At 36.9% G+C, this 12,658-nt stretch overlaps 1 long non-coding RNA gene across 1 annotated transcript in view; it reads right to left on the minus strand.

Annotated features, from left to right (window-relative positions):
* Positions 1 to 688: 688 nt before the first annotated feature.
* Positions 689 to 12,658, minus strand: part of LOC120314822 — a 43,733-nt gene continuing 31,763 nt past the window's right edge. Inside the window, exon 3 of the long non-coding RNA XR_005558533.1 lies at positions 689 to 941. This is a non-coding gene — a long non-coding RNA (uncharacterized LOC120314822). The remainder of the gene's footprint in view (positions 942 to 12,658) is intronic.

Here is a 12,658-nt window from a genome sequence, read left to right on the forward strand (position 1 = left end):
ATTGGAGTCTTCATTTTACTGAACTCGGAGGGATGGAAGGCTGAGTTAACTTGGAACCCCATCAGGACTGAACTACAGACTGTGGGCAGAGTTAGCCTGCAGTACTGCATTCTAACCACTGTGCCACCAGGGCTCTTGTTCCAGGGCTATTTCTCCAAAAATATTCTCCAGAAGATTGGAAAATTATCCTGAGCCATTTTTAAAATGGAAAAATTGCCTTCACTGTTGGATTCATTCACTACATGTTCCCAGTTTCATCCCTCTAAAAAGTGAGAGTATGATTTCAATAATGATATTTGTTCTTAATCTTATTAAAAGATGAGGGAAGTATTCAATAAGCGAATGAAAATCCACAGCTTGTTTCCAATCTCTGAGCAAAGATATGGCTACTTTCAATTTCTAAGCAGGAGTGTGAGGTGTTAAAATTTCAAAAACTAAAAGCAAAATTTTGTATACTTTCTAGAAGAAAATACTATTATAATCTGATATTCTGAAAATACAAGCTGGAAAAATTCTGGTATCATTTTGTTTGCTTTTTAAAATCAACATAATTAATAATTAATCAAAACAATTACACTTTTCTAAGATTTTTTTTTAAAAAAAGAGAATAATAGTTTTGTAACACAAGTACATATAAATTTTCCTTTTCCTTTTTAGTTTCCTGTCCAGCATTATTCAGGAAACACATGTTGTAGTGATAATAGCTCTTTCTTTTGCTATACAGTTTTGGTTCTAAATCACTTCAAAAGGCAGAGCAATATTATCCATTTTATCCAGTTTTCCTTCAGAGATAATGCTCTCTTTTTACAAGTGGTAGATCTTGTTTCTGATTTACTACTTAAGCATTTTTACTATATAAAAAGCAGAATAATGTGTTACCTTGGCTAGATGTGTGTTGATCCACTTTGTGAAAGTCCGCTTTTGCACAGATTCTTGTTCATCTTAAAAAGGAAGAAAAAATGAAAAGTAATGATAAATTGGTCTTTCAGATACATTTCTCTATGTAAAGGGTCTTCAAAAATTGGCCCTTTTATGACCTGTGGACTTCAACTCCCAGAATTTCTCAGCCAGGCATGCTGGCTGAGCAATTCTGGGAGTTGAAGTCCACAAGTCATAAAAGGGCCAAGTTTGAATACCCATGCTCTATGTCTTGAGCAGACATAATCAATTTAGCTCCTTATGATGCATGTATGGTAAGAACAGAGGAAGATGGCACATGGCCCTCTGTAGTTTTTATGTCAGTACCACTACAGGTAGTCCTCAACTAATGACTGGTCACTTATAACAGTCTTTCCCAGAGCTATGTATGATTAAGTTATAATCATTGCACCTACCACTGTAGAGGCTGCAATGAGAAGAGGCTGCCCCAACATTCTGTGACTTGACATAGCTCTATGGCAGCCATTTTCTCAAACAGGGGATGTTAAAATATGTTAAAGGCTTTACTGTAAGCCTTTAAGCAAAATCACAACTGATTTAACTAAAGCTGCAGAACATTTTAGTTGGTCCTGTATCAGGCTGAATTATTTATTTTACCTTGCTTTTATTTAAGCTGAATAAACTATACCTAGGAGACTTTACCACATACTAAACAAATACCAAATACGCTGCAAAGCAGCTTATTGTATTATTTTTTTTAAAATATCAGGTAACAAGACATGAATAGGAGAAAATTATTCCAGCAACCAACAACTTGACACTGAAAGTTATTAAGCTTGAGATCTTAACATCCTGCTCAGATTTAGCTGTCATTCGTCAGAAAAGCACTTGCTGAGTTCCTCCATATAAGAAATATTGTTCTCATTCACAAGAAGCCCTATTTTGAGTTCCTTAAATAACATTTCCGTGTGTGATAATCAGCTTTTTATACACCATTTGATAGCTTCATTCCCTAGGATTGCTGGTACTTCAACTTCACTTTGAGATCAGACAAAGCTCTTTACATCCACAGGGGATGAGGCCAAGCTGATTTTCCTTGAAAAATTGGAATTTATCAGCTTATCCTCAGAATTCTGAGAAACACACTGTTTTCAAATTTTCTTTTGAGCAGAGCCAAAATAAAATTTACTTTCTGAAGCAGCTTGTTCTAATGTTACTGTCATTTTGATATAATGTCTGGAGGTTTTCCAAAACTTGGGCAATGTTATGCTATCCATCCTTAATTAACTGCTTGAAGGTCACAACAAAAATAAAGTGCATTTGAGGGAAGTATCCATCGCTTCTTTTCTCAGCAAAGTATATAAGTAGATAAAAGTAGATAAAACCAGTACAGAAAGCACGTGATTGGGACTTTGGCTAATTAAAAGGGTAAAATCATCATAACCATTTTCATTCATTCACTTCTGCAATTGTCCTCAGACTTTCCTTTCTTAAGCTCCCTATCTCTATCAAAACTGAAATCATTTGGTTATAATTTCAATAGTTAAGCCTATGCCTTACCCATGGTAGATTTTTTATGAATCTCAACTCTGATAAACATATAACTGATTCAGAGTGACTGCCTTAATGTATAATATCTCAGTGCATTCCCAGAGTTCAAAAGTCAAGTAATGAATTAAAATAAACTAACTGAACTAGGAGCATGCACAAAGAGGAAATCATCTTTGCCCCCTCCCCCAATTTATTTTTTTTTGTTTTTTCGGCAGACAATTACCATATTTAGATGTTGAATAGATACATTAAAATCTCCTTCTAGTCAAGCTTAGCTCTTTGTGTATGTAAGGACACTTCCACATACTTTTCGTGGAAACAGTATAGAAGTGATTTATTTATTTCTGGGATGTTGTTAATGTGATATTTCCTAATGGTCTCTCATCTAACTAAGTAGGTCTGGCTCTGCTTAACTTTCTGAAGTTCGCCAAAGTCGGTTGCAATGTCCACGAGTAAAATGCCTTCTATAATGGAGAACTTCTATTATAGGCAGTGCTCAACTTATAACAGTAGTAGAACTCGGAATTATGGTCATAAGTCTTCACATCATTAAGCAGGTCATCATGTGGCCACACCCAATGTTATGACCTTTTTTGCAGTAGTTGTTAAATGAATCCTTTTTTATCCAATGGGCATTTTTTGCCGGAACTGGAAATAAATGTCACAAACTGGCAAAAATCATCAGAAATTGCAGTTACGTGACCATAGGCCATTGCAAATGGCCCAAAGAGTCAGCTGATTGCCAAGTGCCCAAAATGTGATCATGTGGTTTATGTGGCCATCATAACTTCAAAATGGGTTATAAGTAGCTTTTGGGCAGGGGTCTGTTGTAACTTTGCATGATTACTAAGCAACCGGTCCTACATCAATAATTATCTGTAGAAAACACAGATTTTTTTTAGCATAGTTTTTAATGCTGTATAATTTCTGTATCCCAGTACAGATAGTTGATCCATGACCACAATTGAATCCAAAATTTATATATTGCTAAACGAGACAGTTAAGTGGATTTTGCTCCATTTTACGACTTTCCTTGCCCCAGCTGTTAAGTGAATCAATGCAGTTAAGTTCGTAATACATTTGTTAAGAGAACCTGGCTTTCTCATTGACTTTGCCTGTTAGAAGATTGCAAAAGGTGATCACATGAAAGAAGCTTCTTTCTCTTTCGGAGCATAAATAAAAAAAAACAAAAAAACCCCCTAAATTACTTTTTTTCCTGACCACACTGTATTTTCATTGACTTTGATACTTTGAAAACTGTCCTATAAACAGACTCTAAATCAGACAGAAGATTTTACCAAGGAAACCAGGGAAATTCCTTTCTAGGTGTTGCCATGACAATAAGCGTCTCTATCATTGCTTTCGTTCTTATTGCTTTTCAGCGAAGGGAGCAAGTTTCGCAGGTTTCCTTCCTGACTAATAGCACTGCATCCATAGCCTGTTCAGTTGATCAGGATCTCGATATAACTGGGCCCTGAAATACGCAGGTAAGAACTTAAAAAAATAGTTCTTGCCTTGATCCGATACCAGACCTTAATACTAGGGAGGAAAACAACAAGCCAATGAAAGGAGAATCTAGTAAATGACCCTGTCTAACAAAAATGAAACACAAGTATAAAAATTAGGTTCATATTTTATAATATTCATAATCATTTAACAAATATCTTCTATTTGAAGAATGGAATATCTAATATTAAAATAATCATAAATGCTTTATGTATAGTACATAATGTCGCACAGAATCGAGGCTTATTTTGGAAAATAATGACTGAACCAATAACTCATGTTCTGAAAACATTACACAATTATTTTCATAAGAAAAATAATTTTCTTAATTTTTTTAAACCCAATTGTAGCCCAACACTATGGTTCAATACAGATAGTCCTCAACTTACAAAAGTTCATTTAGTGACCATTCAAAGTTACAATGACACTGAAAAAAGTGACTAATGACCATTTTTCACAGTTATAACCTTTGCGGCATCCCCATGATCGTGAATCAAAATTCAGATGCTTCACAATTGGTTTATATATATGACCGTTGCTGTGTCCCAAGGTCATGTGATCACCTTTTGTGACCTTCTGACAAGCAAAGTCAAGGGGGAAACCAGATTCACTTAATAACTGGGTTACTAACATATCAACTGCGGTGATTCACCTAACAACTGAGGCAAGAAAGGTCATAAAATGGGGCAAACCTCACTTAACAAATATCTCACTGGCTCAAGGTTGACTCAGCCTTCCATCCTTCCGGGGTAGGTAAAATGAGGACCCAGATTGTTGGGGGCAATGTAAATATATATATACATTGTTTACTGGTGTACACCGCTTAGAGAGTGCTTGCACTTAAAGCGGTATATAAGTCTCATAAATAAATAAATAAAATAAATAAATAAATAAAATCTCATTTAATAACAGAAAATTTGGGCTCACTTGTGGTCGTAAGTCAAGGACTACCTGTATATCAGAGTGGAATGGTTAAAAGACATGAAACGGAAACTAAACATCAGCTGATCCAGAATGCAGTAGCACATAGGAGGCACTCCATGATGTACCCATTTAACATTGCAGCCATATGAGCTGCAATGGCCTCTCACTAGGCTTCCAGGTGCAGTTCACAGTGCTGGTTGTCCTACATGGCATGAGGCCAGTGACTTGCAGGAACACCTCTCCCCAATGGTTTCTGCCCATCCCAATAGATTCAGCAGAATGGGCATGCTCCGGGCCCCATTGCTGAAACAGAGTCACTTGGTGGGTCCCCAGAAGCATCCCTTCTCTGTTATGTGGAATAATTTCCCCTTCTCTGGCAGCCCCATGTCTGCTTGCCTTTTAGAAGGTCACAAAGATCTGGATCTTGCTCCAAGCAAGAATTATGAACCAAGATATGAATGGACTTAATGGACTTCTGTAGTGGGTTTATCAGTTATGAGACTTCAATGTATTTTTTTTCCCTGTAAAGGATTGTGACTTTGGTTCTGGTTTGTTCATTGCCTCAGTGCTTTGCTCAAAATACATAAAACTGTGCCAAGTCAGTGTTGATTTCTGACATCTGTCTGAATGAATCCCTGTAGATTTTTGGGGGGGAGATTTTGGAACTGGTTTGCTCTTGCCTTATTCCTACAGCTGAGGGAGTAATGGCCCAAGGTCATCCAGCTGGCTTCTTGTCAAAGATGGGACTAAACCGTATGGCTCCCAGTTCCCATCTCAGTGCTTTTATCATTAGACCACCTGGCTCTTAAATATACTAATATTGATGGCATTTTTACTAACTGTACAGAATATGATTGTCCCAGGAACAGTTTACTCTTTGAGATAAGATTGTAGGGTGGTGGAGCATTTTGAGTAAATTAGTTTATTTAATTTATAGTAAATCAGCACTGACTACATACATGAATATAATATTCATGCTGGTTTTACTCAGTGATTACTCTGGATATCTTCCAGCTTTCTGAAAACGAAACTTACTATGTAATATATTCACAACATAATAAAAAAATTGAGAAACTGCAACTGACAATCTGAGTGTGTATTTTGAATTCCAGATGCTGCAATGTGTAAATTCTAAGCTTACTTAAATGAATTAATCTAGAAAACAATTTTTCCCCTTTTCTAACAATATAAATAGGTGTTTACTGCACAATGCTGTATTTATTGTGGTTACATTCTAGTAATAGTTTAGCATGTATAAACATTATAGATTTCATTGTTAACTCTTACCAGAAATGAGTGAGTTATAAAAATACTTAAAATGAACAATCTACCTATTATTGAGCACAGGTGAAATCAATGATTACTACCCACTGATGGAATCAAATAAACAAGGGAGTGCATTTGTTTTGCTTAGGAAAAAATTTCACTCTGGGATTTTCAACATCAGAAGTTGAAGATATGTACTGTAGAAGAAGTGGCACAATACTAAAAAAAAGTATTATGTTCTACATCCTGAATTTCAACTTTTGCTTTACTATGCATGTTCTTCTATCTAGATTGTCTGTATGCACAAGTAAATAAAATAGAAGAGAATATTTGAAAATCAGGGTTGAATTGTAGAGTCTGTGGTGCTCTTTGAATGTTGTGGTTTATGTTGCAGAGGTTTCATTACCAAACTAAGTAACATCATCAGTGATGGTAGTGAAATATCTGCAAGAAAACCAAGCTCAGAGAACACTAAAGACCTGGCACAAAGAAGTATACATGCACATAATTGCAATGTTTATTTAAATAAGTAAATGTCTGCTGCAGTTCAAAATATTTCTTGAATAGGAATGCACCTAGTCCATTATCTTTACAAATTATCAACTTTTGATAGAAGTATTTTATCTGTTCTACTGTATTTGATCTATTTACAACTCAAGAATGCATCAAAATTATTTGCACTGTGAATTATTTTTTAATGGAACTGAATCAATGTTTACTTTCTGTTTTAAAGTGCTATTTTGATAGATTCCCAAGTGTACATTACCCTATCTAAATAATAGTCTCCTATTTTTTTGAGGCTATTGCTACCAATTACAAATTAATTCAAGCAGATCATTCATTGTTTTTGAAAATGGAAGTTTGAACAATAACGGAATATTCTGAAGGATGTTTAGGTAAAAATATAACAGCAGAAGTTATTTTTTCCAAGGTACCAATCGTCACTTTTATTTTCTGGTACAGGTAGTCCTCGATTTACAAAATTCATTTGGTAACCATTTGAAGTTACAACAGCACTTTAAAAAGTGATTTATGAAAGTTTTTCACAAAACCATTACAGCATCACCATGGTCACATGATCAAAATTCAGAAGCTTGGCAACTGATTCATATTTATGACAGTTGTAGTATCCTGGGATCATGTGATCATCTTTTGCAATCTTCTAACAAGCAAAGTCAATGAGGAAGCAAGGTTCCCTTAACAATGGTATTACGAGCCTAACTGCAGTGATTCACTTAACAACTGTGGCAAGGAAGGTCGTAAAATGGAGCAAAATTCCCTTAACTGTCTCATTTAGCAATATAAATTTTGGGCTCAATTGTGCTCATAAGTCAACTTTCCTGTATTGGGATACAGAAATTATATACAGTATTAAAAACCACGCTAATTTCAATAATGTGGAGTTCTAGGCTAAAGAAGTTATGCATAAATGCATACAAAAGCCATTCTTCACCATAGCTCTGACACAATGCTGATATATTTTATGTAACTTATATGAAATGATAAACAGCCTGTTTCTAAGTAGCAAGGATGAATCACAGAAGGTAGAGTGATTTTATATCACTTCCTCTGTTGTTGGAAACAAAGACTATCAAACCACAACTCATAGTCAGGATATAGTTGTTGCCCACTTTCATGGACCAGCAAGAGATAAAAAGATTTTCAGCACATGCTATATTTCTAGATAATGGCAAACATACTTGTCTATTTTAGCTTCCTTATATTTCTTTTACTTCAAACTATAGAGGGCTAAATAGCTTTGACAATCAACACATAAAACAGTAATATAAATGAACACTTCCAAGAAACTGCATTTTAAGGACTCAGAAAAACTGAACTCAAGGTGCTATTGTGGAATTTTGAAAACCTTGGAACATTAGGGATCAAATCATTTTTAAGGAAATATTTTAGTGCTATAGCATAATATCTAAATAATTAAAATAAACCCAATAGTTATATTTTATTTACTTTTTTATTTATATATTAAATTTCTATGCTGGCCAGCTCACAGAGGTGACTCTAATGGGTATAGTTCTGTTCCCCACTTCTCTCATCCTTTCTTCAATTGGAAATTGAACTTAATTTTTAAGAGATAAGAAGGACATTTTGAATGTTGAAATGAAACCAGAAATTAATAGAAAGCAATGTTAAAGTTACACATTTTCTAATTTCTGAGCAATCTTCAGAGGTGACATGGCACAAAAAGCATATTTCCCTGTCTATATTATATGTAACAAAAGCATGGATTACAATGGCTGCATTTTTTTTAGCAAGTAAAGGTCACAACAGACATGTCAATCAAACTTTTAAAGACATGCATGACATTTATAAATATTTGATCATTCACCAATAGAACCAAATCCAATCACATGCTCAGTTATTAAATTCATCTGGGAAAAAAATCATAAAAAGATGCTCTCAATATGAATAAAAGCAATGACAGATTTGACTCCATTAGCTGATTTTGGCCAGTCAGCCTACTGAGAGTTTAGTCAACAAATTCCCATAGTGGGAAGAATTCTGATAAAAATCGTAATGGTTGTGCATGTGAAAAATTCACATGATGAATGAATGAATTGAAACATCTGCAGATATGTGTGGGGAACAACAGAAGTAGTTAGTAATCTTGACTTCTGGAACAGAGAGAACTGAGAATTATTTAAATTAACTAAGGTAGGATGTATCCCTTGTAAAGATGGCAGATGCTGCTGCCTGCAATGCTAATGGGATGCCAGATTTGTTGTACAGCTGCATCTATTCACAGTTCAAGTGTCAGTCATGTTAATTTGTGTGTTTAATTTTACAAAGTCATAACCTATCCAGTACTTTTTTAACAAAACTAAACTTCATAGTGCTGTCTGGAATATCATTTGTGAGACAGTTAAGATCCTGATTTTCCTAACAACTACTGTATATATTGTACCTTTTCATTTCTCAGTGTTAAAAAAGATTTTCTAACTGTCCTCAATTATTTGAAGACAAGCTGTTCTTTCAGTATTTAGCTAATGTGGGAAAGTACTCTTTCTTATTGTCACTGTTAGAAAAACAAACAGTATTTCATAAACAAACATGCCCAAACATGTCTTCCTGGACATAATGCCATGGTAGGCAGAGCACAGATATTTTATGCTTCTATTGTATGCTTCCAGTACTTCTGAGCTTTGTTAGCACTCCATGTATCAACACTTTTATTTGCCATACAGAATATGATGGATTTAATCTTTCATAATAGAATACTTTCTTGGATAATATAGTGCCATTTTGTCAAATTTAAAGTATCTTGACTCTCTGTGTCTAAAAGTAGATGGAACTGGGGGGAAGGGAAAGCAAAAGAAATGGCATCTTAGAAACAGATTAAGCATGGTACACTTGTAAATGGCTAACCATTTTAGTAGTTCTATAAAATATAACGTGAGATAAAAAGCAAATCAGTCAAGATATACTGAATCAGGTACCATGGAAATATATATTTAGTTCAACAAGTTTAATGCTCAAATAGACGTCTTTCTAGTAGGTTAGTATGCTTTTACTTCAATGGAAGCTTTATTCCACAAAACAAACATTGGGAAGGGATGGATATAATACAAATTGGGATTCCAGTTAAATAAATGGAAGCGATTAAAGTTTCTTAATCCACATATGGAAGCAATCTGGACTGAATCATGACGCATGTAGTATACTTTAAAAAAAAAAAACCTGGTGATTGTACAAATGGCTTCCAGTTAGGGGATAGGGGCATGACAAACTGGATGGAGGATTATCCTATTCAGATCCTAAAATGATTTCCAAAATATCCCTTTTAGGGGAGGGAGGGAAGGAGGGAGGGAGGGAGGGAGACAGACAGACAGGAAGACAGACAGACAGATAGAGGATAGATCTCACTGACAAATTATTGTCTCTGCTACCCCCATGATTCTCTGAAACTAAAATTAAAAAGAGAGAATGTGATTTCAGAATTTTCTCTTTGTTTCTAACGGTAAGTGAAAAACTGATTGTAATCTCAAAAATAAATCACTTCCTGCAGTTTGAATTATATGATTCAGTCTTAAAAACATTTTACCAGAAAACTCCCCAATGCTCTCCCTGCCAATATTTTTGGAATTGTATGAAGATTTAACATGGAGAGTCAGTTCAATTAAGTTCAAAGTGATGTAATCAAATCCCTACATCAAACTGATTCACCAACTCAAATCATCAAAATGCTTTAGTGAATTCATGAACTAAATTGACTGAATGGTTTAACATTTCTAAAATGTTAAAAAGACGCCATGGAAGAAGATGAGATTGTAAGATTTAAATAATTTATATGATTGTTTTGGACAGTATTTAGTTTTAGCTTACTCTATGAGAGAATTGAATAAATATTTAGCCCTATTTTTCTATATGTAATATGATATATTTCTTGGCCACATCACCCCAGTCCACTAAACTGTTTCTCTAATGATGTAGAATAGAGGAGGGATCACCTGGTGATCTAGTTCCTATCCCTATTTTTGCTACTGCTATGTAAAAAGGTTTAAACATGGAATAACTAAAGCTACTCCTTTTGAAATTGTCCATGCTAATTACTTATAGCATTATATTCAATGCTCTGGAAAACCAGAGATAATGTAGATCATTATCCACATTATTCAAACACATCTCAATGTAGATCATTGATATTAAGTTCTGTATCCTTCTAATCTCTTGCTTGTTCATTTCCTTCTCTTTCTCCCTGGTTCTTGCACCATTATTCTTGTTGTGTTTGCTGATGCTTAATGAATAAACATCAACCTATATTTGTTGCTAGCTGAGCTGAATGGTACATTTGCTCTAATCTAAATATAGGACTTATGGAGAGTGTTTTGGTTGCCAACTAGAGTGGAAATTATCTCATAATTTTCAATTTTAAATGACTGAGATTAAACACTGATGAATCACTGAGAGGAAACTACAAAGGTAGACTGAATCACTAACTGAGTATTTGCAATCCACATACAGAGAACCCATAAGCCGTATTTTTCACCATGATTTCTAAAATAAGTCATAGAAGCTTAGTCTACAGCTAACTATAAACTGGAAACAGATTCACATTTTACTGCTAATCTCAAAATAAATCAGGAACACTATAAATTTTTCTACTGACTTATTCTAGTAGGAAGTGAGATAATGTGTTTGTTGCGTCCTTGGCGGGAAAACAGACACGAGAAGCAGCTGGAGTTCTCAGTTTCTTTTATTCAGCGTTCAGCTTACAGGAAGATGGCTTCAGCCTCGCCCAAACGCCTCGCAGCCTCTTATATAGGCAACTCCCGGGTACAAGGGTTACTTTTCCCGCGCCAGCACCCGCGCATGCGCACGGCGCTGGCGACAGCCTGGCTGGTCCCGGGCAGCTTTGCACCTGCCCGGGACTGCCTGCAAACGCCCGAGCCGTTTGCAAGGCTCGGGACATAACACCCCTTTCCCCCGGGCTAAAACTACTACAAACATACAACATTTATTTTATATGACATTTTGCTCCCCAGTGCTCCCACTGTTTACTGGCCTTTGCCTTGCCAGCAATGTTATGTAGTCTTCTAGGTACTTAGGAGATTTCTTTGCTCTCTGTGACCTTCTTAGCTGTGGGTTACTGGCATAAGTCCCCTGACTGGAGGGAGGCGTGAGCCTGTTCTCTCTATTGTGTCCTGGTGTCTTCCAAGGACTGTGCCCCGATGCCTGGCCTTCTTGCTTGCCCACCGGGCTCGTCAGGCCAGGGCTTCTGTTACTTTGTGACCTGGTTGACCTACCTAGCTGTAGACCCTCAGGCCCCTTGAAGTGATAGCCGCTGCTGGGCGTCTCTGTAGAACCTCCTAGGTCAGTCCAAGACCTGTCAGGAGGCTGTCCAGTCCCTGAACCCCATTCTGTGTTCGGGCTCGTGTGGGTTTCTGTACTTTCCCCAAACTCAGGTGTTCCCTGATTTGTGCTAGGGTTGTTGTAGTCGGGACTTGGTTCCTCGACTAACTCTGTGTATGTTTGACCCCCTGTAGGATTTGGGGTAAGGTCAGGCCAACCTTGGGAATTGTGTGCCAGTTCTCTTGCGGGGAATGATTTGTTGGGATGCCCCCGGGTATCCTCCGTTGCTGGAGTGCTGTGTGATGTGTGTGGAAAGTGAGTATGCCCCCGGGGTGACTCCCTGGCTGGAGTAGGCGTGAGTGCCTGTTGTGTGGGTAAGCTCCATGACTTTCTTTTCGGAGCAATTGCAGAACCCTTGGGACGAGCCGTTTGTGGCTCCCTCAGTGGAGGTGGGCAGTAGCTCTTGCCCTTCCCTTTGCTCCAAAGGGTCCCCCTCCCCCCCTGGAAAAGACCCAGGAGTCTCAGCAGAAAAGTCTCGCCTAGAGCGAAGTTGGTCGATGTGCCGACGCAGGACACGACCGTTGTCCAGGGCAACCTCGTAGGAGAGAGGACCTGTGATCCTGGACACAGAAGCGGGGACCCATGTATGACCAGGCCCGTAATTGCGAGCCCAAACCGGGGCACCCACAAGTAGTTGTCTAGGTGCCCTAGGATGTGAGGTAGA

The sequence above is a fragment of the Crotalus tigris genome, unplaced genomic scaffold, assembly GCF_016545835.1.
Source record: "Crotalus tigris isolate CLP2741 ecotype Arizona unplaced genomic scaffold, ASM1654583v1 scf7180000019007.31208882:3723066, whole genome shotgun sequence".
Lineage (NCBI taxonomy): Eukaryota > Metazoa > Chordata > Lepidosauria > Squamata > Viperidae > Crotalus > Crotalus tigris.